This window comes from Stegostoma tigrinum, chromosome 32 (assembly GCF_030684315.1).
Source record: "Stegostoma tigrinum isolate sSteTig4 chromosome 32, sSteTig4.hap1, whole genome shotgun sequence".
In the NCBI taxonomy this organism is placed as follows: domain Eukaryota; kingdom Metazoa; phylum Chordata; class Chondrichthyes; order Orectolobiformes; family Stegostomatidae; genus Stegostoma; species Stegostoma tigrinum.
The window spans coordinates 16,820,539-16,847,343 of record NC_081385.1 but is presented as its reverse complement, the minus strand read 5'-3'; positions in this window follow the sequence as shown (position 1 = coordinate 16,847,343).

Genomic DNA, 26,805 nt, shown 5'->3' with positions numbered 1-26,805 from the left:
ACGACAAGGCACTGCCGCCCATTATTTTTGGCCAATTTCAATGGTGCTTTCTAATACTAAGTGCATATAATTATACGTTGGAACACCATCCAGGAGGTCAAGTTGAAAATATGGATATACTGAACCAACTCCCATTGACAGGTATACCACTGGTCTTCTTCTAGTATCATTTCCTTTTGCAGTTGATAATATCAGACTTTGGATGCAGAAAGGTCCAGAACTGGCAAAACTGAACAAGCTGATGGTGATAGTGGGAATCTAAGGGCCATCACAATCTGAACTGAAAGCTATTTGGGCCCAGAAAGAGCAGATCACAGTAGAGAATTGTATATTATTATGGGGAGCAAAATAGATTTTCCCAAAAATTGGTCACCAGCGGACAGTGGCTGAATTCCTCCACAGTCAACTAGAGGTTTCCAAAGTGAAGCTGTTGATGAGAAGTCATGTCTGGTGGCCAGGGTTGGTTGTAGACTTGACTGCATTGGTGGTGCAGTGCCCAGAGCGTCAACAAGGACAAAAATTGCAATCAGCAGCTCCCTCATAATCATGAGAATGGCTGAATAAACTCTGAAATCAGTTACATATCAGTTATGCAGGTTCTTTCAAGGGTCAATGTCCTTAATTATTGTGGACGCCCACTCAGAGTGGCTGGATGTACTTGGAGTTTGTTGGACAAACAAAGGGGCTGATGATGGAGCGACTGCATGTATCTTTTGCAATACATAGTCCTCTGGAAGTGTTGGTCACAGGTAATCATTTACCAACAGTGAATTTGAGTATTTCGTAAAGTTAAATGGTATTCAGCACACAAGAACAGTTCCATACCGTCCATCATTCAATGATCTGGCAGAAAGAGCAGTCTAAACCTTTAAGGCAGGCTTAAAGAAACAGCCCACATCTTCACTTGATACCAAACTGTCCTGGTTCCTATTTGATTATAGAACAGCCCCTCATACAACTACAGAGATGGTTCCAGCAGAGCTGCTTAAGGGGAGAAGAATCTGCCCCACATTAAATCTGATCTTCTTGGACCTGGGGAGTTGGAGGGTGAAATTGCATCAAAAATGGCAACACCAGACACAAAACTCTGCAAAGGGAGAGAAACAGTTTACTTCAGGGGATGAAATTTGGTGTAGGGACCACAGGAATAGCCCTGCATGGGTAAGGGCACAGTGAATACTAGGTCAGCTCCAGTGATGTATAAAGTTTTGGTAGGTGCACCGATCCTGAACAAGGATGTGGGCTATATGAAAGATGCTCGCAGCAAACAGTGCGGGAGCAAAATAAGCCTGGCTCCTTGACTGCCTTTCTGACTGTTCCAGAGGTCATAGGTACTCACTTTCCATCAAGCGTTGAAGATACCTTGGAACCTGAGATGGAGACAGCAGATGTCACTGATCCAATGCCGTTGTCCCCCCGAAGAGGAGAATGACTTTCCTCTAAGACACACCAGATTCAAGAGACGCGTTATAGTGTATTACCTGCCACCTATATCAGAGGCAGAGTTGGAGGAATCTGACCCAGTACTAAAACATTGCCAGGAGGAGCTATAAGAAAATGAATGCAGGTCAATGAACTTGGATTCAGGGTGGGGGGTGTGTAGAATATAATGATTGTGACGAGGTCAGCCAGGCAGACATCATTGGAATATGAGCTCCTTGATTGTGACTGTTAATCTGATCTAATCAGGGAGCTTTGGCTGACAGGTATAAACAGAAGTGTCAGTGGTTCAGTTAACTCTGAGAGTTGGCTCTGAGGGAGCTGGATCAATGTCAAGGATTCTCCATGTATAAGTAAACAGTGACTCTGATGGGATACTAGCCCAATTGGAGTTATTTCAAATGGCAGAGTGGTTTTGATAGGCTAAATGTTCTGGTTCTGCTCCTATTTTCTATCTATCGATGTAATGAAGCATTTCAGTTCCTTATATACTTTGCCAAGAGAGTTATTTATCCATTCCAAGTTGGTGTTGTTGGTTATTCTCGAAGCTTTCCTGACTTTGGACATTCTATGTTAATTTTGCTCTGAGTAAAGCATGAATTTGCTGCCAACTGATTTCCCCCCATTTTTATTGGCCCAAATTTAGTGAACTTTAAAACCTGAAATCAGAAAACCCAGTTATATACTTGTAGTTACATAGTTAGTGATAAGCACAAATTCAAGAAGTCTGGCATGTAAAATAGTAAATGTATGTAATATTTTCATCAGAGTTTTTCATTTTGACATTCACATAAAATATCATTTTATCATTTCCCATATTACATTTCACATATTTCACTGACCATTCACAAAATTTATGTTTCCTGCACTATCTTCACTCAGCCTGTTTGCTTTAAATGTTTAAATATTTTGCAGGAATTCTTTGATCTTTTGAGCACTTCTTGTTAAAGACCTGTGGTATATTTTTCTCCCACTAAAAAGAAGGGTAGTGTAATGTGACACTTGAAAAACACAAAGACAACCAGCCAGGTATGAATGTTGAACCATTCATTTTTGACACTTGCACAAAGAGACAGAAGCAAACTGATAGAAATTCCACACCAATCAAAGCAACTCAATAAACAGAAAGATCATTCTATTACTCACCCAGGCATGGAAATAAGGGTATTAATTCTAGATTTAATCGTGTTGTTTATATCCATTATATACAGTTCTACTGAATACCAGTTACCTTACAATAAACTGATATTATCCAAACCAGGGATTTATTTGTTTGCTCATTTCTAAGGTATTTCTACCAGAAGATTTCTGCCTGTGTACATTACAGAGATATTTTAACCTAAAGAAAGTGTGAGGTTTTTCAATCAAAAGACTAAATGTGAGAAGAAACTAAATACCAAAGAACTGCAATGCTGTAAATCAGGAACAAAAGTAAAGTTGCTGGAAAAGCTGAGGCTTCCAGTTCTGAGGAACGGTCACTGGCCTGGAAATATTAACTCTTGTTTTTTACCTTCACAGATGCTGCCAGATCTGCTGAGCTTTTCCAGCAACTTTGTTTTTATTCGTGAGAAGAAACTATGTTTCCTGGATTAGAGAATATGCAGAATGCAAAAATACTTGAAACTACATTGTTTCATAAAAATGCATGCAAATGAAAATGCAATCAAGAAGTGAATTGATAGTCCTACAGCTATATGGTATTGGACTGATCAAATACTTTCTTGCTTTCGTTATTGTTTTTCCCATGCTTTATCAGAACCACCAGATTAGTTGCCTTCATTTTAAGAACTTGCCGTGATGAGCTCCTGATTCATTGACAACTGTATCCAAAATAGCAATAACCAAAGATTCATTTTGATCATTGCAAATGGTATTTAGCTTGATTGGGAGGGAATTAAGAGAATATTCAGAGCTTTTCTCATTAATTGATCAATTAGAGTGTAAAGTAGAATTGGCTTTCCTTTACTTCCGGAATGAATTGGCTAATAGACTCGACATCTTTATCTCAGTGCATGGTCATATATGCTCAGGCCAGCTTAGATCTATGAGGAACAATAATGTCAAAGTTGATAATATACATATTTTAAAACATGTGTTAAAGACCTTCTTGGTGATCTGCTCAGAACAGCCTGTAAAACTTAAAATTTATAAATTAAAGATCAATCATAACTTGTAGAAGTTTTTGGTTGAGGCTTGCATTCTTTAATCTCTGTCTCAGCCTTCAAAACTGAATGTACTTGAAAGTGCTCAAACAGCAGGCTGGAAGAACACAGCAGGCCAGGCAGCATCTGGAGGAAAGGAGTAGTCAACGTTTTGGGTATTACCTGTCCTGAAGGAGGATTATACCTGAAATGTTGACTGCTCCTTTCCTCCAGATGCTGCCTGGCCTGCTGTGTTCTTCCAGCTTCCTGTCTGTCTACTTTGAATTCCAGCATCTGCAGTTTTTTTTGTCTCTAAACTTGAAAGTGATGGCTACAGCACTAAATATCCAAAAGAAAAACCTGTTCAACCATATTTTCCAGAGCTACAGAGATTCCAAGTTTAACTTGCAATCAAAGCCAAATATGGCCAGGATGTAACAAACTCATGAAAATTTACCAAATTTCCAAGTATAGTGCAAAATGAGAGCAGAGCATACCAATGATGAATAGTAGCAAAGTTTAGCAACAAATGGAAAAGGCAGTAAAACAAACTAATATTGAAAGACAAGATGGGAATATTTTAAATAAGTGAAGTTTCACATATTATATGGTGCCTTTCTCTAGCTTCTCCAATTATTTGTTCTTTTTCACACACCTTTCTGTTTTACATGCATGATTTAAATGTTCTCAAATTTTTACTTGTTGCAATTAAACTGTGTGTGAAAACAGAGCAATAAAAACACCAATAGTATTAGTTTGCCAAAGGGTATACCCCAAGTCATACAGTAAAAAGTCAATTACAAGATTTGTTTTAAAATCAGGCTGCTACCAAGTATCATTTCAAACTTCCAAACAAGGTATGTTTTTTGAAAAAAATGTTAGTTATTCTCGGAATACCAATTCACTGTATCAGGATCACCAAATATTTCTCAGACGCAATATGCTTTTGCCACTCATTTAAATGCAAACAGTATTTTTTTTCTATCAATTTTTTGTGGGATGTGGGTGTTGCTGGCTGGCCAGCATTCCTTGCCATCTCTAGTTGCCCTTAAGAAGGTGGTGGTGAGTTGCCTTCTTGAACCGCTGCAGTCCTCCTGCTGTGGGTTGCCCTTAGAGAGGCAATTCCAGGATTTTGACCCTGCAACAGTGAAGGCACGGCAATATATTTCCAAGCCAGGATGGTGAGTGACTTGAGGGGAACTTGGACGTGGTGTCATTCCCAGATGTCTGATGCCCTTGTCCTTCTAGATGGAATTGGGTCGTGGATTTGGAAGGTGCTGTCTGAGGATCTTTGGTGAAATTCTGCAGAGTGTCTTATAGATAGTACACACTGCTGCTACTGACCATCATGGTGGAGAGAGTAAATGCCTGTGGAGACAGTGCCAACCAAGTGGGCTTCTTTGTCCTGGATGGTGTCAAGCTTCCTGAGTGTTGTTGGGGCTGCACTCATCCAGGCAAGAGGGGAGTATTCCATCATGCTCCTGACTTGTGCCTTGTAGATGGTTGTCAGGCTTTTAGGAGTCAGGAGGTGAGTTACTCGCTGCAGTGTTCCAACCTTCTGGCCTGCTCCTTGTCACCATTGTGTTAATGTGGTGAGTCCATTTGAGTTTCTGGTATTGATGTGATTATTGCTGTTAAATTATCACTGTTAAACAAATATTAATATCAATAGAATATCCTATAACAGGTGCACTAACTGTATCCTAACAGCATTGTTTCACTTTTCTTCAATAATTACCCATGTTTGATTATCATAGTTTTACGTCAAGATTTTTACAACTGTGTCTGAGATCAGCGAAGCAAATTACTGTTTCCTAGTATACTTGAACTTTAGAAGTAATGAACTGTTGGATCTGGTTGTCTTAAACCTTGACCACCTTTGTTAATATGAGTAATTCAGCCTTCACAGTGAACCCTTCTTTTAGAGCGGAATGATTTTTTATTGAATGTTATGAAATATCTGTCTGACACTGTTCATCTACTGACTTTCACTTTCATCTATTTTCCCAGCCTGCTTGAGGCAACTCTTTCTTCATACCTCTGTAATTATCTTTAAGTTCAGTGCATTTGTTAGGGATATAAGTCATTTTCGCTTATACTGAGTTTGAAACTCTACCATGAAATGATCAGTGCCTACACTGAGTATCCTTAGCTACAAGATCTGTGATTAATCCTACCTCATTACACATTTCTAGAGAAGTAGAAAACATGTTCCTGGATTGATCTTGTGACATACTACTCTGAGAAACAATCTTAGATGTAATTTATAAATTTTTCTTCCATATTGGAGTTGGCCACTCAACATGCAGATTAAAATCCCCCTTGATAACAGCAATGCCCTATTTAGACATCTCCATTATTGCCCAATTCATACTTTTCCTGCAGTCAGGCCACTCTTTAGAGCCTATAGACAGTTCCCATTTATGACTCTTTAGTTGCAATATTATATCCTGCTCTAAATCATTTGGCCAATCAAAAGACATACAGAAGAAATGCTCATCAATGACCTGCCTATTTTCCTGTGGTATTGCACTTTGGCTCTAACAGGTAGAAACAGGCTCAAGGGGCTCTCTACCGCTAGTTTTGATCTCTTACATTTTCATGCAGGTTTACCTTTCACTTTATGAAGCTGTTGTTCCTGTTCTCTCACATTGTTTGAGAGGCTGCTAACACACGTTGCCTCCCACTTGTCATTGACCTGTGGGCCCTGCACTCTCTCATGCTCTTTCAGGAGCAAAAGTTTCCCACTGTTTTGAGAGCCGGTGAATATCTCTGAGTCCTCTTGTCTTCTGCTCCGATATGGTTCTGAAAGGGCCAATGGCCGTATTAAATTGGTTCAACCCATTTTACTCATGTCACAGTCTCTGGGTGAAAGCAAGCAGTTCTACTTTAGTTTTTGGAAAAAATCAGATCAAGTTGTATCAGCTACTTAAGGTCCTAGCAGTTGAGTCTGACCAAATGTAGTTGACTTATTGATATCATGTAATAACCTTGTTTTCCTCTAAGTACAGTGCTTTGCCAGACATACTCTGCAGTGGTGTATCCACTATCCTTAATTACTAGGTAGGCCTAAGATAAAGCAAAGACAAAAGAGGATTGCTGGCTGTGAACTGCCTCAAACAGCCTTTACCCAGGATCACAAGCTGGTAGAAGTGGAAAACGTCATGGGGTACCAGGAGTGGTTATCTGTAAAAATACACAGCCCAAAGAAAACAAACTAATGCACTTGTAGGAAAGTTGAAATTGATACAGAAAGTGCTAGAAGCTCTCAAGTAACTGTGGAAAATGGATGGTCAATTCAATATTTTAAAATGCCCTTTCAATGGATTCTACTGAAAAAACTCTTGACTGAAAACATTAAGAAAACATGTAGGGGATGAAAGAGGAATTGAAGCCTAAAATCAACCATGGCCAACAGTGGAGCAGGCTTGATAGGCTACAGAGATGACTCCAGCATCTATTTCTTATCCCTCCTTTCTCCATAGATATTGCCATATACACTGAGTACTCCAAGCATTTTAATATTTTAGCTACAAGTTAAATTGGGAGAAAAATATATTGCAGATAAAAATCCTAATTCGGCCATGTATGAGTTTAGCCTGCTTTAATCTACTTTTTCTTTAAATGGTGTGTGCAGCATTTTTTGACAAATAATATGAAAACCAAAAACAATTCAAATTTGATACATAAATTTAAGTACAGCTTTAATCATCACCTTACCAAATTGATTAAAGTCAATAAGTGCTAGTCGGGTACAGGAACTCCTGGGTGTAAATTGTCAATTCTTATTATTGTGAGCCAAATATTTTACTTTCTGCAAGCAAAGGGGTTGAAAGGTTAAATATGTGAAGCATTGTAAAGCAACGTTATTTGCTAATTGGTTCAGTCTGTTGTGCCTCCTGAGTCCCTGATATTCTCCAATCAGCTGGTTCTTGATGTATCATTTCCTGCTGCTTTTTATTATTTACCTTTTCTGAAAAAATCATTTTGCACTGTTTTGGGTCCCTGAATATTTACACAAGTGATAAAATATCATGCTATGCCCAAATGATGAGCTCAGCAATGATGCAAGTAACTGGAGAGTAATTTGGGGGAAGAAAAGATGCATAGTTTTCCCCAAACTAAAACTTGGTGATTTAACTCTTGCAGGACAGACACATGCATCAAAGAAAATTACTCTTTTTCGTGAAGGAATAGAGTAGAAGGAACCAGTCTGTGTATCTTGCTGCAATTCTTTAGCTGTGTTTGCACAAAACCTTAGCAGGAGATATAGTCAGGCACAGATACTGAGTTAGACAAACAAGAGGCTGGAAGATCACTGCAGATCAGGCAGCATCTGGAGGAAAGGAACAGTCAACATTTCAGCTATTACCCTTCTTGAGGACTGGATTTGGGGGTACGGGGAGTCACAGATGGGGGGAGGCAGATGGAGGTAATAGGTGGACACTGGTAGTAGGTATCTGGTTGTTCGATGGGAGAGATTAATATGGTTGGTGGCTGGGTGGGATGGTCAGAAGGTAGAATGGAAGGGAGGAGGTGGGGCTGGAAGGGAAGCCAGGGGATGGGTGGGAAGGTTATTTGGCTTTGGAGAACTCAACATTGAGTTCTCTGGTCTGTAGGGTGCCCAGGCAGAAGATAAGGTGTTGGTCTTCACATTTGCACTCTGAATCACTGCGACACTGGAGGAGTCTGAGGACAGACATGTCGGAAGGGGAGTGGGGTCGGGAGTTGAAATGGGAGGTAAGGTTGGCTGTTCCGGGCCAGGGAAAGATGCTCAGTGAAATGATCACCTGGCCTACGTTGGCCTCACCAACGTAGAGATGACCTGATCGGGAGCACCAAATGCAGTAGTCTAGGTTAGAAGAGATACAGGTGAAGCTCTGTCTCACCTGAAAGGACTGTTTAGGGCCCTGGATGGAGATGAGGGAGGTGGTGTGTGGGCAGGTGTTGCATCTTTTATGGTTACAGGGGAAGGTACTGAGCGGGTTGGAGTGGTGGGTGGGGAATGTGGCATGGACTAAGGAGTGGCAAATGGAATGGCCCTTGCAGAAGGCAGAGACAGGTGAGAAGTGGAAAGTTGTTCCGGGTTTTGGGGTTTAGTTGGAGTTGGTGGAAGTGTTTGAGGATGATATGTTGGATGTGGAGGCTGGTGGGGTAGAAAGTGAGAACAAGGGGGACCCTATCTTTTTTCAGTTGGTTAGTGAGGTGGTTAAGAGCTGTGGAGCAGGGAATGGGGGGGCTCAGTGGAGAGCTGTCTGGATGACAGCAGCGTGAAAAGAGCCTTGTTTGAAAAAGGCAGATATCTGGGATGCTTGGGGGAGGTCCGTCTCCTCGTCAGAGCAGATGCGATGGAGATGGAGGAATTGGGAAAACATTATGGAGTTTTTGCAAGATACCAGTTGGGAGGAGATGTAGACTAGGTAACTATGGGAGCCTGTGGGTTTAAAGTAAATGTCGATCCATAAACTGTTGCCAGAAAAGGAAATGGAGAGGTCAAGAAAGGAGAGAGGTGTCGGAGACAGACCAAGTGAATTTTAGGTGGAAGTTGTTAGCAAAGTTAGCGAAGTTGATGAACTGCCCCAGTTCTGCCTGGGTGCAGGATGCAGCATCAATGTAATGGTGGAAGAGCTGGGGAACTGTACCGGTGTATGTACTGAAGACAGACTGTTCAACATACCCTACAAACAGGCAGACGTAGCTGGGCCCATGTGAGTGCCCATGGCATTCCCCCTGGATTTGGAAAAAGTGAGAAGAATTGAAGGAAAAGTTATTGATGGTGAGGGCTAGTTTGGCGAAGCACAGGAGGGTATTGGTAAGGGGAGCTGGATGTGTCTGTTGAACAGACGAAAACTGAGGGTCTATAGGCCATCCTTGTAGGGTATGGACATGTATAGGGATTGCACGTCCATAGCCAAGATAAAGCGCTTGGGGCCTGGGAAGTTGAAGTTATCAAAGAGGTGGAAGTGGTTTGTGCCTTGGATGTAGGTGTGGAGTGCCTGGAACAAGGGAGAGAGATTGGCGTCTCGGATGATCATTGGACCTGATAAAAGCTTATTTATGGTTCTGTTTTCTTTCATATTCATTCACAGGATGTTGGCTTCACTGGTTAGACCAGCATTTATTGCCCATCCCTAATTAGCCAAAGGACAGTTAAGAATCAACCACATTGCTGTGGGTCTGGAGTCAACCAGACCAGGTATACATGGCAGTAAAGTGTGAAGCTGGATGAACACAGCAGGCCAAGCAGCATCTCAGGAACGCAAAAGCTGACGTTTTGGGCCTAGACCCTTCATCAGATGATGAAGGGTCTAGTCCCGAAACATCAGCTTTTATGCTCCTGAGATGCTGCTTGGCCTTCTGTGTTCATCCAGCTTCACACTTTGTTATCTTGGATTCTCCAGCATCTGCAGTTCCCATTATCATACCACAGGTATACATGGCAGCTTCCTTCACTGAAGAGGCATTAGTGAACGAAATGGGTTTTTCATGATCATCATTTGACATTTAATTGAATTCAAATTCCACCATCTGCTTAGGTCTCTGAATTAGTAGTCCAGCAATAATACTATTTGACCGTCACCTCCCTCTGCTGATGTGACTTTTCAAGCCCAGCCACTAATGCATCACATCAGGCAAAAGAGACCTCATTGAAGCTAAAGTGATTTTGTGATTGTTCTTATACAATGGTAATATCTACACTTTTAAGAAGCTAATAGTTTGGCCCTGTTTCCTCAAATTTTGCAATTTTAAGCGATGTCCTTCAGTGAAGAGAGGATGCTGCATTTTATGTGTGTTTCCTCATATGAATTGACTAAACTACTCTCTGTTTATTCTCATACATGATTCCATTCTCTGAAATTCACATATACTTATGACCAGTTTGGAAGAAGGAACTGGTTTTCCACTTTTCCCAGTATCTGGGAAGAAATTTACAAGGGGAGCAGGTGGCTCAGCAACTTCCAAACTTGGAGGAAAAGTCACAATAAGCAAACAGATTTTAAAAAATGCCTCTAAACGGTGGATAGAGGAGCTCTATGCCTCATAGGCCAGAAGTTCCATTCTTGGACCTGCCAACAGTAACAACACTGCCAGAGCTCTACAGTGGGCACTGCCAGGACTGCAACAGTGAAGGTGCCACGGGATTCCAGACTGAGGTAAATGAGGGACATTGGAGAAGGAGGGAAAGTGTGTGAGCACTGTCGGGAAATAAGCTTAATTTCAATGTGAAAAGGAAGGAATACAGGGGAGTGCATTTCTTCTGGAGTGACCTCTGGAGATAGTAAAAACCCTCTGCTTTTCAATCTTTTGAAAACTTTAAAGAAGAAACAGGCTGGCCACTACTATTGCCTGCCAATGTGAACTGTATTTTAGTATTGACAGAGTAATATTTGGTTCAATGGAGCTTTTAACAGATTCAGTCAACTCCCAATTATTCACTTACACACGGTTGGCAAACTGCCAATTTTAGCAGAAACTTACTCTGTGTATAACTGGGGTGACCATCAGGGTGGGAATGTGATAGTCTGGCCTCTGAACTTGTTTTATGTTCACCCCCTGCTGAAAACATACTGATGGTTACATGTGATGCCCAGATCCCCATATGAGTACAGCATGCTTTTGATTTTAATGTGGGATGCTGAACTACATGTAACAATACACAAGTAGAGTATACTGGTCTGTGTAAATGAGCCAGGCTGCTTTCTAGAATTCAACAATTGTAAAATTAGTTTTATTCCTGAAACCCATTCAGGTAAAGTTTTAAAAATGTCAATAAATGTGAAAGCACGTCCTATTTTGAACTTGAGCATGCAAACACAGAATTAAATCCAAACAAATAGCAAAATATAATTTAGTAGTGCATTGTGCATTTAAACATACTGGAGTTAAAAATGGTAAAGATTAACACCAGTAAAAGTTGTCTGCCCGTACCCAATTATTTTGTTCCTCACTAATGTGGTTCGTTGCTTTGTAGTCATGGCTGGTCGGTACGCTTCTCCTGAAATCACTGTTGCTGATTTGAAATCTTGAGGCAAGTTCATCGGTTTGGAGCAAAAGTTTCTTTTTGGCTGGTTCTCAAGCTGAAAATAGGGTTCACAGCCTTCTTGACAGAATTCCAAGAGAGTTCTGAGAACTGCTTATTCTGCAGCTCATATCTAACATCAAACACTCACATAACTGTTTATATCATATGACCTCTTTCACGTAGATTGTAGATTCTGTAAGATGTCGAGCACGAGCTCACACGATTGTGTCCCTTCCCTTTAGCAATTGTTTCAAAGCTGAAATGAATAATTTTTTTTTATGTCCCAGTCATTATTCCTGAGTGATCCATCTTCCAACTTTTTACGGAGGGGGGAGTTAGTTCATATGTCCAGGGTTCCACTGCATCCATCTCAGTTCTCCATCCAAAGGAAGTATTATGTGGCTGAAAGGTGATGTAAATTAGTTTTAACATATTAGGTTATTTGTTTCAGTGGAATGTCCACTTTCAGTTCAAACTGCCTGTTAAAAACTCCAGTATGCAGAAATAGATAACAAAATTACAATTTAATGTTCCAAAAAGCACTACCGTAACAGTATTTGTACTTCTTTTACAACTCTATAGAGCTAGAGAAAAGCTATGTCTGCTATTTAGTAAGTCAGTAACTACAGATTATAAGTGAGAGATTACTATTAAAGAAGCAAGGGGAGAAATTGGGGAACATTTGCAACTCATCAAGTGATATGATGATCCAAATGTTCTGAATGTTCTTCAGAAACGATAATTTGATACAATCACTGAATAGTACAGTAGGAAGAGGGCCATTGGCGCCATTAAATCTTAATTAGCTCTTTCTAAAAAATTAACGCAGTTAGCAACTCTCACCTGCTTTTTTCATATACCTATAATGCTTTTTCCTTTAGATTTTAGTTTGTAGCTAATTCTGTTTCAAGAATTGTACTTGAGTCCTTTTATACCACTCTATCAGGCAGTACAAGCCAAATCCTGATATCTCATTACAGAAAAAAGTAACATTTCACCACTTGTTCAATTACCAATTACCTCAATTTTGTGTTCTCTGTTTATAAACTATTATACGAAATGTTTTTTTCTTGACTCATTATATCTAGCTTCTTTATGATTTTGAAAATTCATCAAATTCCATTTTAACTTTCTGTTCTGTAGGAAAAGGAACATTTCTCCACTCTACCCATGTGACAGTCATTTATCATTCCCAAACCAGCCCTGTAAATCTCACATTCATAGAGTTATGGAGATATACAGCATGGAAACAGACTCTTCAGTCCAACTTGTCCGTGCCATCGGACTATCCCATAAAAATCTAGTCCCATTTGCCAGCATTTGCTCCATATCCCTCTAAACCTTTCCACTTCATATACACATCCAGAAACCTTTTAAATGTTATAATCGTAGCAGCCTCCACCACTTCCTTTGGCAGCTCATTCCATACACACCACCATCTGAGTGAAAAAGTTGCTCCTTCGATCCCATTTTTTACATCTTTCCTCTCTCACCTTAAACCTATGCCCTCTAGTTTTGGACTCCCGACCCCTCCCTCTATTTATTTCCAAGTTCCCTTCCCCTTCCAGTCCTGATGAACCCAAAACGTCGACTTTCCGCTCTTTTGATGCTGCCTGACCTTCTGTGTTCCTCCACCTCCACATTGTATTGATTATGACAACTTTACTATGTGAAGGTCAGGCTTACTGAGCCTATCATTTAAACAGAACTTCTTTGAGGCCATTCTTCCACAGGATAGTTGATTAATTGCTTGCATCTTTTTTCATGCAAAATGCCTTGTACTTACGCTTGCTGAAACTATGCGCTTCACACCTCATTTAATTGTAAAGCTAAGAAAAGTGCTTCTGACTGTAGGCTATTTATTTGAATCTAATACATACAGTTGAAGAAAACGTAAATAGTTAAGCGCAAGACTACAGTCAATAAACTAATTGCTGTTAATATGGTAACAATTAATCCCCGTGGTGAGCAGTTTTGCAAGACAGATTACAGAAAAGATACAGCATCTGGATATAATAAATAAGGTTTACATTTGGGATCCATTGTTAGACTATTGAATGATGGAATAACTAACAAATGCAAAACTCTAGCTGCAATGATATCCTCTCACCCTTTTACAACACAATAAATTACATTGTTGTTTCATCACTTTAATTGGTTGTAACTTCTGTAACCACTTGACTCAAACAAACATACAGTACATATAGACTGGAACAGCAACTAGTGCATATGTAGAGGGCAAACACAAATTTAACAATTAGCAACAGCAAAAGCCGTTTGGCTTGCGAGCAGATTAGCAATGCATTCCATTTGTTTGTTCAGTAGTCATCAGTGCTTGTGAGCAAAGTGTTCAGAGTGATCGAGTTTTATTCATAAAATAAAACATTTTTTTTATAAAAGACCATAGGTTTGAATGGACAATTGCACTCTCTTGATAAGAATTAATAGATGTTAGAGTGGAAGAACTACAGAAAATATTTTACTCAGGTGGTAAAACGAGGATGAATAAAATAAAACCCAGTCCTCACTAAAGCAGACAAACAATTAGAGGGGTGATGCCTTAATGGGACTTAACATGAGTTAGAATGCATACAGAATTTTGGGTAAGTTTAAATTTGGGAAAGCATTAGAGTCTGTTGTGAGAGCCATGGAAGGACATCCAGTCCTTTCTGTAATTTTGTCGGTAAATGAAGGACTATGGTGTACATAATAAATTAGAACATATCAACATTTGTTGATCTGTCACTTGAAGAGTGTCACATCTTTTGTGAAGAGAATTGTTTATGAAGTTGTTTATTTTTAACAATTTTAAAACATAAAACCAGAAATGTGGCATGTTTTTATGAAAATGTTTTGATTTTTTCCATCTTGTTACACTTTGGCTCATCAAGATCAGAGACGTTAATTCCAGGAAATGTCAATTCCAATTTTGACAGGCCCAGTGTCACCATTGAAGATTTCACAGAACAGAGAAAAACCCATTGTATTTTTTTTTCATTATGTGTCCTAATGTCAAAAGAAAAGCCTCTATGATACAAATGTTTCATTTCTGTATCATTTCATACATCAATTATGTTGAGTGAGTTCGCCATGTTACCATCAATTTGTTGATGCACTTTTTTTGCACTGTTTTTTATTCACACGTGGGACAGAGTCAATCCATGACAATCCACAGTTAGATTGTAATCACCCGCTCTATACTTAATTATTGCATCTTTACAGTATTAAGACAAAGAACTTTTCTCAAACAAAAACAAAAATTGCTGGAGAAACTCAGCAGGCCTGGCAGCATCTGTGGCAAAGAGGCAGAGTTAACATTTCGGGTTCAGTAACATTGAGTTCACACTGAACTTGACATGTTAACTCTGCCTTCTCTCTGCAGATGCTGCCAGATCTGCTGAGTTTTTCCAACGATTTCTGTTTTGTTTCAGGTCTTCCGCATTCACAATTTTTTGTTCTATTTTGAAGAGCGTTTCTCACTTGATTGTGTCTGCAAGTTATTGTTTAGGACTCATTCTCTCTTGGGTTCCCCCACAAAAGAATAGGTTGATGTATATCGTTCATCTGATGGTTGAATGAAAGCAGAACAAGGAAATGGAAAGAACATTTAGTGAGTTCTACAATAGGTGAGGAATCTGTCCTGGTTACCTCCCAGACATCAAATTTGAAAAGTATCCTCAACATCTATCATTCAAATATTTGTTGAATTGTGCTGATTTAGCCTCAAAAATATCCTTTTATCATGTGCATCCATAAGCAACCACCTCAATTGTTTGTGGTCATTACACATAAACCATTCTTAAGCCAAATAAATTGTTTCCACAGAATTGGCCAGCCACAATTCTGATGAATTTCATTAGTTGTTCACTCGTCTTCTAGTAGAAGTTTTTGTTCATGATAGCTGGCCATGGTTTAAAGACAAAAACTTATGGTTCATTGTACTTAAAACAAGTTAGAACCAATAAACAAATAAGTAGCACATTTTTCCTCTCAACATTACATTGAATAGGTATTTAATTTTGACTAATTTATACAGGCCTTGCCAGCGCAAAAGAAACTTCTCTGTTTATGTCCATAACAAGTGACTGTCAGATTATTATAGGTCATCAATGCATCAATCTAGCACTGCATCCCCAAAGTTTGTCAAAGGGCACAGGAAATAAATTTTCATTACAATTTTCAGCCATGTTATATTTCTGTGGATCATTGGTAAGTCAAATTTATGGCAAATACTATTTATGCCTTACAGTATGCAACTTAGTAGGTAATTTACTTAGGCCTGATGTTTTCAGGTTTTAGATATATTTTAATTTAATGCTCTTTATTTGTTATATGAGCAATAAGTAATTCTGAGGAAGGCTTCACTTAACCCAAAATGTTAATGCTTGTTTCTCTTCACAGACGCTGCCAGACCTGCTGAGCTTTTCCAGCAATCTTTATTTTTGTTTCTGATTTACAGCAACCACAGTTCTTTTGGTTTTTATTTAGTAATACACACAATGTTTGGTTGGGTTCCACCCACGAAATTCATTCAGCAAATACCCTTAGTTTGGAACTAGTTTTAACAGTAACTGAATGTGCTTTGAGTTAAAACATGGTCCTTTGTTTCCATCTTACACTAACAAAAACTGAAATTGCTGGAGAAATACAGAAGGACTGGGAACATCTGTGGAGAGAAAATATAGTTAATATTTCAAATCCAGCTTGGGCTTGTCCAGCAATTTCTGTTTTTGTTTGTTACAAATCTCCAGCATCTGCTGTTCTTTGTTTTATTCCTCTCTCAGACAGCCCACCTCAACACCTCCTGAGAGGTTGGTAGTGAGTGTCTCATTGGTCGAGATACTTGATGGTATTGTTGGTTTCTGGAACTGTAGAGAGTTGCTCAGACCCAGTGAAATGATTTAAAGAGAGATTTGTTACAGTTCAGCCAGCATGTGTATTTAATAAAAATAAAAGCAGACTTGTTTTTCTCTCAGTTATCCTCCCTTAGCTTTGGAATGAAATTGAAAATGCTGAGAATAGTTTTCTTGCTGATCTTACCTCAAAACAAGTTCTAAAAATCATATTTCAGCTTCTTTTGAAATATTTAGACAAACACTTAAATAATTGCTTGCATTGCTTGTGCTATAAAATATTTTGCATTGTTGTCCTGAAACACTGGGGGATATTCTAAACAACACAAATTCAGATGGTTGCATCTTAAAGACCAGAACTACACATAGGTTACAGATTTGATTCAATTTTATTATTGCCACATGCACCTTGGTACAGTGAGAAGTTTTGGTTTGCATGCAGTACAGGAAGATCATACCATACAAAGTGCATTAGGGTCATAGAGCAATGTTACGGCTGCAGAAAAGATGCACAGATTTGTCACTTTCCTTCAGTCTATCGTATGATATATTTGGGAAGAACATAAAACTTTTATGTATACACAACACAATTTTAATCAGATTATTGTTAAATATACTTAAATATCACTAGTATAGTGAAAAATGTATTGTTTGCAGTTGGCTGGTTGTGAAGGAAGAATGGTTGTCAAATACAACATGATGTTTGGAGTCCCTTTTAGAGTGAGTTCTGATCTGTCGCATTTTAATGAATAATAGAATCAATTAGCATCATAGAAAGAAGTACAGGAAACAGGTGTGGTATGTCTAAAAGCATCTAAAATAATATATATTTAAGGGACATGCTCATGATGTCGTCAACACATCATGGCATGTGGCCTTATTATATAAAGCTCACAGTCTCCCTCTTACTGAGCTCTGTCCTCTTGCAGCACAACAGCCTGTGAAAATATAGTATATTTGGATTCCTTAGCTTGACTGCAGACGTATTTGTGCCTGTGATTGCATGTACTTATCTAAATACCAGGAGCTGAAATAAAATTTTAGTGAATTCTTCAGTCCTTTGTGACTCACAGATCACATTTATGTTACAGGAGCTAACTATCACAGTATGATAGTTACAAATCATCAACTATCACGCTATAGTATCACATCAGAGACCACTTAGCACATTTAATCTGTGTCAGTTTTGTGAGTAGCTAAACTCATTTCACTTTTCTGCTTTTACCTTGTTGCTATGCAAATCTTCTCTTCTGAGAATTATCCAAAACTTTTTGAAAGCCGTGATTGAAGCTGCCACCGTCACATTAGCAGGCAGTGCAGTCTGGATACTAACCACTTACTATTTTCACCCTGTTGCATCTGGATCTTTTTCCAATCACGTTAATCCTAGTGTCTTCTGCTTTCTCAACCCCTCTGCCAAACAGAACAGTTTCTTCCCATCTATTCTCTCCAGGTCCCTCATGATTTTGAACACTTCCATCAAATCTCATCTCAATTTTCTCTTCTCTGAGGAGGATAACCCTGCTTCACCAATTCACCAATTATTAATGTAATCATGGTATGTAAATGAAATGTGATGCAAGAAATATATATACAATAGTGTACAGTTAATTGTAGCTTTATACAATTTTTGTAGGTAAAGGTAGATATAAAGGAATCAAAGGAAAATAAAATGCTGCTTGTGGCGTTCTTGTTTTCTTGCGTTTACAGCTGCAATGCAGTTAGATAAAAAATGGTAGATATAAAGCTTGTAAACTCATGTTCTGTCAAAATATCTATGAAAGCTGCTGCAATGCAGTTAAAATATGTCATTTAAAAATTACTTTGCTTTAATGTTTTTTTCTAGACAATATGATGGAAACAAATTGCCATGAGCAGTAAAGTTCTTGAGAATTGATTAAGTTTATGAAATAAAATCTTTTTTTAATATTATTTTATGCATCCCAAAGGAATAGCAATTTTCAAGCAGGTTTCGTAGTCTTATGTTCCTAGAATTTCGACTGGGACCAGGAGAAAAGAAATTGGTTTATGCAAATCTTTTCACTCCCTGGAGTAAAAGCGATGTTGCCTGCACTTTTTAACCTAAAGCTTTGATAACTGCCCTCTTGCGCAGTGCTGCTTTTGGACTGTGTTATACTCTTTGAAATGGCAAGTGTAACTAAAAAACTGTGTATTGACTGGAGATCCTAATGATCTGGATTTATCACAGAGGATTTGCATTGGACTTCAGGAGAAGAGCTGAATATGTTCACAAATTCTAATTCTCTGAGTTAGAGCAAGAGACCAGGACAATCCCTATGGATTCAGCTCCTATATGTCTGTTTACAGTTTTGTGATGACAATTGAAAACAAACTGTAAAGTAATGCATATGCGAAATGATAACATTCAAAATCCATCAATCATTATTCATCATAAGTTACATGTAAAGTTTCCCATCAGCATGATACAAAAAGTCTGTGTTCTGACAGCGCAAAGAGTGGTCTTGCAGAAAGTTTTCAAATACTGCATCGTATTTTTTGTTCACACATCGAAGGGAAATTTTCTGGTTTTTTTGTAGCAAGTACCAGAATTTGGAGGATTTTGATTACCTGCTTTAACTTGCTAGGTTTATTTTATGTGCATTCTATTAACATGAGTCACACATAATCATGCATTATATGCAAGTACAGTTGCCTATGTTATGCATTGTATAGGCAACAGTCAGAATTTCTAACATACCAGAAAAATCTATACAAGACAAATAAAAACCAAAAGTACTGCAAGACAGTCTGTAGAAGTGCGAGCATCTGTGAAGAGAAATCAGAGTAAATGTTTTGTGTCAGTTCTGAGGAAGGATCACTCAACCCGAAACATCAACTCTGATTTCTCTCCACAGTTGCTGCCAGACCTGCTGAACTTTACCAGCAATTTCTATTTTTGTCTATTTACAGCATCGGCAGTACTTTTGGTTTTTATTTAGTCTGTAGAAATACTAAGACAGCCATCACATCTGGACTCATTACTTAATAGAGTTAAGTTTGCTTCCACTGAAATACCTAGTCTTTGAAATGCAGAAGGTCACTTTGATGTTTAGTTCAAAAGACACAGTCTGATCTTTAAATTAAATAAGCAGCCAGTACTGTAATATATGTGATTCTTTTATTAATAAAACAAGTTGTTTTACTTTACATGTACTTTTGAGGAGATTGTTGGGAAAAGATACATTTATGAAAATGAAAATCATGACATAAAAACCATTTTGGAAGAAAGCATTGTCACTTGTATCAGCACAAAATGAAACTGGAGTACTATGGCTATATTTACCCAATAAATTAATGAAATAAAAGGGAAGTGAGTAATGAGTTTTCACATTCCATTGTGATTTTTCATTCAGCTGTTATCACTTGCTTTTCCTGAAATGGGTCCTTTGATACCCATCAATGATGTTTTCAATCTGTTTCAAATTTGCTTTACTTTAGTGAAAATCTGTTTTACCTTGATCATCCTTTGAAGAATATCATTTGGTTTATTTCATGCTCCTTAAATGCATATTTCATGTTCTTTGCAGTTCACTTTAGGATGCTCATTAAGGATTACTGGAGTTCAGGAGATCAGAAGCTACTGATTGTGGCTGAAAGTGAGCATTTACAAATATTTGTATTTAGCTATAATTATCATTGATACATTGAGTAGAATGTATATTTCTATAAATTTACAGCAAAGATTTATCAACCTGACAATAACTGACTGAGAGCAATCAATTCAATTTGTCCATTAATTATATAAACCAGTTTACCAACGATGAGTGCTAAGCATCCATTCTTCATGCTGTTATCATTATCAGGTGATATTTTGTAGTAGGAAACTGAGGAGGATTAATAAAAGGGAAATGGAATGATGTGAAGGGTGTCTGTGATCAGCAAGAGTTGGCTGTAGCTATACACAAATCTTGAAGATGACAATAAAAACACTCCTCCCACCTCACTGACCAATCCCCGCAACTGCCAACCTGCACCCACCTATCATCATCCCACCTACCTTCCCCAGCCCCACCCCTCTTCTCTCTATTTATTTCAGAGCCCTCTTCTCCCACCTCCATTTCTGAAGAAGAGTCCCGACCTGAAACTTTAGTTTTCCTGCTCCTCTGATGCTGCCTGGCCTGCTGTGTTCCTTCAGCTCCACACTGTTATCCCTGACTCCAGCATGCAAAACACTAATTTGGCACTAACTGTAATATTATGCCCACTATTATGAGCCATAGTGTTGGAAGGATGTATGTTTTTGAGAATGTACATTCAAGGTTTTTGTCTTTTATATAAATGATCTAGATGTGAACACAGGAGGTGTGGTTAGTAAATATTCAGATGACACCAAAATTAGAGCTGGATAGCAAAGAAGGTAACCTCAGAATACAATGGGATCTTGATCAGATGGGCCAATTGACCAAGGAATGGTAGATGGAGCTTAATTTTGATAAATGTCAGGTGCTGCATTTAATCAGGGCTGGACTTATACAGTTAATGGTAAGGTCCTTTTTTTCTCTTAACATTTGTGGCTTTCAATGACTGGCCAGCATTTCTTAATCGTCCTTAGTTGCCATTGTTGAGAAGCTGGTGGTGAGCTGCCTTCTTGAAATGCTGCAGTCCACATGCTATAGGTTGATCCACAATGCCATGAGAGAGGGAATTCCAGGATTTTGATCCAGTGACAGTGAAGGAACGCTGATATATTTCCAAGTCAGGATGGTGAGTGACTTGGAGGGGGGCTTGTTCCCATATGTCTGCTGCCCTTATCCTTCTGGATGGAAGTGGTCATCAGTTTGGAAGGTGCTGTCTGAGGATCTTTTCTGCAGTATATCTTGTAGATAGTACACACTGCTACTACTGAGCATCAGTGGTGGAGGGAGTGAATGCTTGTGGATATTGCGCCAATTAAGTGGGCTGCTTCATCCTGGATGGTATCAAACTCCTTGAGTGTTGTTGATGTGGTTGCACTCATCCAGGCAAGTGGGGAGTATTGCATCACATTCCTGGCTTGTGCCTTGTAGATGGTTGGCAGGCTTTGAGGAGTTAGGAGGTAAGTTACTTGCACAGAATTCCTAGCTTCTGACCTGCTCTTGTAGCCACTATTAATGTGGTGAGTCCAGTTGAGTTTCTGGGTCAATGATAATTCCCAGGATCTTAATAATGGGGGCTTCAGTGATGGTAACACCATTGAATATCAAGGACTAGTATTACATTGTCTCTAGTTGTTGATGGTCACAGCCTGGCATTTATATGGTGTGAATGTCACTTGCCACTTGTAAGCCTAAGCCTGGATAATGTCCAGATTTTGTTGCATTTGAACTTGAATTGCTTCAGTATCTGAGGAGTCACAAATAATGCTGAATATAGTGCAATCATTGGTGAACATTCCCACTTCTGATGTTGTGATGGAGGAATCATTATTGATAGAGCAGCTGAAGATGGTTGGGTTGACAACACTACCCCGAGGAACTCCTGCAGAGATGTCATGGAGCTGAGATGATTGACCTTCAACAATCATAACCACCATCTTATGTGTCAGGTTTGACTCCAACCACCGGAGAGTTTGCCCCCTGATATCCATTGATTCCAGTTTGCCAGGGCTCCTTGATGCCACATTAGGTCAAATGCAGCCTTGAAATCAAGGGCTGTCATGGCCACCTTACCACTGGAATTCAGCTCTTTTGCCCATGTTTGAATAAAGGCTGTAATGAGATCAGGCCCTGGCAGATCCAAACTGAGCAGATGCTGCTTGATAGTGTTGTTGATGATGCCTTCCATCACTTTACTATTGATGGCGAGTAGACTGATAGGGCAATAATTGGCCGGATTGGAATTGTTGTGTTTTTTGTGTACAGGACATACTTGGGCAATTTTTCACATTGCCGGGTAAATACCTGTGTTGTAATTCTGCAGGAACAGTTTGGCTTGGGGAATGGCAAGTTCAGGAGCTCAAGTCTTCAGTATTATTGCCAGAATGTTGTCAGGGCCCATAGCTGCTGCAGTATCCAGTGTCTCCAACCTTTTCTTGATATCATGTGGAGTGAATCAAATTGGTTGGAGACTGGCATCTGTAATGCTGCGGACCACTGGAAGAGGCCACAATAGATCATCACTCAGCGCTTCTGGCTGAAAATTGCTATAAATGTTTCAGCCTTATCTTTTGCATTGATGTGTCAGCCTCTTTTATCATTGAGGATGGGGATATTTGTGGGGCCTCCTCCTCCAATGAGTTGTTTAATTGTCCACCAGCATTCTTGACTGGATGTGGCAGGCCTGCAGAGCTTAGATCTGATCAGTTGGTTGTGGAATCACTTGGCTCTGTTTATCACTTTTTGCTTTCACTGTTTGGTGTGCAAGTAGTCCTGTTTGGTGGCTTCACCAGGTTCACACTTCATCTTGAAGTATGTCTGGTGCTGCTCCTGGCATGCCCTCCTGAATGCTCCATTGAACTAGGATTGCTCCCCTGGCTTGATGGTAATGGTTGAGTTGGGGATATGCTTGGACCATGTGGTTACAGATTGTGCTGGAGTACAATTCTGTTGCTGTTGATGGCCCACATCACCTCATAGATGCCCAGTCTTGAGTTACCAGATCTGTGCAAAATCTGTCCTGTTTAGCATAGAGATAGTACCACACAACACGATGGGGGTTGTTCTCAATGTGAAGGCGGAAATTTGTCTCCAAAAGGACTGTGCAGTGGTCACTCTTACTGATACTGTCATAAACGGACGCAACTGCAGCTGGCAGATTAGTAAGGATGAGGTCAAGTATGTTTTTACCTCTTGGCTCCCTCACCATCTGCCGTAGACCCAGTCTAATCGTTATGTCCTTTAGGACCTGACCAGATCAATCAATAACGCAGCTCCTAACCACTCTTGATGGTGAACATTAAAATCCTCCTCCCAGAGGACATTTTGTGCCTTGGTATCCTCAGTGCTTCCTCTAAGTGTTGTTCAACATGGATGAGTACTGATTCGTCAGCTGAGGGTGGATGGTATGTGGTAATCAGCAGGAGAGTTCCAGCCCATGTTTTTAAACTGAAGCCATGAGACCTCATGGGGTGCAGTGTCAATGCTGAGGACTCCCAGAGCAGCATCCTCTGACTGTACACCACTGTGCCCACCACTTCTGCTGGGTCTGTCATGCTGGTGGGACAGGACATATGCAGGGATGGTGATGGCGGTGTCTGGGGCATTGTCTGTAAGTTATGATTCTGTGAGTATGACTGTGTCAGGCTGTTGCTTAACTAGTCTGTGATACAGCTCTCCCAGTTTTGGCACTAACCCCCGATGTTAGTGAGGAGGACTTTGCAGGGTATCCATGGCTGTTTCTGCTGTTGTCTTTTCCGCTGCCAATGTTGATGCCAGGTGATCCGTCCAGTTTCATTTCTTTGAGACTTTGTCGCAATTGGTACAACTGAGTGGCTTGCTCGGCCATTTCAGAGGTCAATTAAGAGCCAAGCACATTGCTGTGGGCCTGGAGTCACATGTAGGTCAGTTCAGGTGAGGGTGGCAGATTTCCTCCCCTGAAGAACATTAGACTGTCCTGGGGAGTGTTGCTGAACAAAGAGATCTTGGACTACTTACATTGCAATCATACCTTTTACATCCTCAGAGTGTCTCAAATGAATGCAGAATCAAAAGATTACTTTAGTTCTGTAACTGTTGCTTTCTTCCAGACATCTAAGTGACACAAAAGCAGCTTGTGACAGAAATTAGATTTCAGCAAAAGGAAATGTTCAATCGTGAATCAGCAATTGATAATAACAAACTTAAGTTCAGGCATGATGCAAAATCGACATTATCACTCAGTTATAAGAAGGTGTGGAGCTGGATGAACACAACAGGCCAAGCAGCATCTTAGGAGCAGGTTTCCAGCTCCTAAGATGCTGCTTGGCCTGCTGTGTTCATCTAACTCCACACCTTGTTACCTCGGATTCTCCACCATCTGCAGTTTCTATTATCTCCAATATCACTCAGTGACTTTGCTGAATACCCACTTTGACCTTTAGTGCTTGAGAGATGTTGGTTAAGGGATAAACATTGCTCAGGACATCAGGAGAAATCTCTTGCTCATCCTGATACCATGAGATTCTTTAACTCCATCAGAACCATGACTTTGCTGTAATATCTTATTTTCTGAGAGACAGTATGGCTGGAAACATACCACTCCCTTGTTTTTGTCATGTCAACCTAGATCATTTCTTTCAGCAATCAAACTCATGGCCTTCAGACTCAGAGGTAATAGTAGGTTAAGGCTGTACTGTTTAAATCTATGAATGAAACAAGGGGAATCTCGGTTTGAACTTTGCTGCCTGGACAAAGGAGATTGTTTATCTCTCGTAGTAACATTCCCCACACTTTTCTGAAATCAATAGAAATAAACTCAGGTTGACTATACAATGGGAGAGTGATCTACTCTGGCAGATTATTGTTCATGAACTGAGGTTGAAAATTGTACAAAAAGATACTTAACTGAACATGTACGCATCATTTTGGAAAGAACTGTTGTGTTTTTAACCTAGCAAATGTCAAAGGCATCCAATCTGGGAAATATCAATTCATGTCTCTTTCAAGCCAAATCAAATATTGACTCAAGTTTTTCAATTAGCACAGGAAATAGCACGTAGATGATATACCAACTAAATAAGGATTCCAACTTAAATTCTATTGCACAGAATATACAGATCATATCACACTACAAATCCAGGGGAAATATAATTCTAGCTGCAAAGACTGATGCAACTCAGACATTACTAAGCAAGTAGTGCATATCTCATATTCTGCATAATAGATAATGAGATAGAATCTTAACAGAGGTAGGTTTAAATGCAGAATTGAGAGGGAGAATGTAAATGAGAGTGGTGGGTCCATGGGCCAGCTTATTCCAACCTTCAGGTAATCCTGAAGATTGTTAAAGGCAACAGTTACCCACCTGACACCAGTGGTAATCAATATTTACTTGTTAGAGCTAATGATGAGAATAAAGCGATCTTCCCAATTTGAAAGAAAACTCCCATTGAATGCTAATCAGACTGACACACTGCAGGGCTAGCCTCAGTGCCACAAACTGGGTGGACACTGGAGCCAGAGGCTCATTGACCCATTTGGGGCAGAAAAAGAGACAGTTATTCCCAAGCAATTGCACAGTTTCCACCATTTTCAGATTTAACATTTCGTATACACTCCCAAGTGTGCTTCTATTGCTACCTGGGCATTGCCCATCTTTCCTGATGGGTATACCAGCCTTGAAAGGATGAATAATGTTATTCTCACATGGATTTTACGGTGACAAAATCAGTAAACTACTGTGAAAAGCTTTTCCACAGACACCATGATCCGGTGCCACTTTTAATAATAACAAAAAAAAGCAAGCTATGGCTTAAAGGGAGTCCTCAGTCCTGACCCAGCTCATCACCATGATGCCTGTGCCACTATCCCTCCTCCACTGCCTGACTGTCATTGACACCGGATCCAACCAACATTGAAGTCGCTGTTCTTCAGGTGCCATCTTTTGCCAGTGGGCTGTTTGTCATCTACCATCACCTCACCGCCACCTGTGCCAGGCACACACCAAAACTGTATCACTCATCACAAAGGCCACCTCATCAATGCCCTTCCACCATCGCTCTTCCCATCGCCAGTGCCAGGCCCAATCAACAACAAAGTTGCCGATTCTCAAGTGCCGTCTTTCGCCGCTGGATCTACCTCGCCGATGTTGCCTCTGCTGATGTAGCGGACATTGATTCCGATGCCAGGTCCTGTGTTTGTCATGGAAAGGTAAGTAGGGTTTCACTAGCTGCTGCAATGAGATCCATACCGGGACCTCTCGAGTTTGTGCTGGGCTCCCTTGCCGCCGTCAATAGATCCGTGCTGGGCTCATGCGAGTCCACGCTGAGATTTATCACTGCTGCCGATGCCATCCAAGCTCATGAGCTAAGTAAAAAGATAAGGAAAGAAAAAAGAAAAAAAAAATGAGTAGTTGTAGCTGATGAGCCCCAGTTCAGGAGACCAACTCCACCACCATCTGATGACAAAAGGCCTTGTAAAGCTCTGATTAGAGCTGCAGCCACAGGATTTCACTGACTGCCTTTAAATGAATAGAGTTGCCTGAAGCAAACTCAGTGCGTCAATGACAAGGGCCTTCAACGCTAACATTGAAACTGCTGAGTGGACAAGTCTGGATCAGAAATGGCATTGGCTTGCAGAATTCCTAAAACCTGATAAGAACTTGTCACATCTTTTAAGTGGAGAAATTGCATTTTACACTGTTTTTCAAATGAAAATGAGAAATTCTGCTCAATCCATGCAGATCTAACATGAGCAAGTAAGCACGTGTGCAA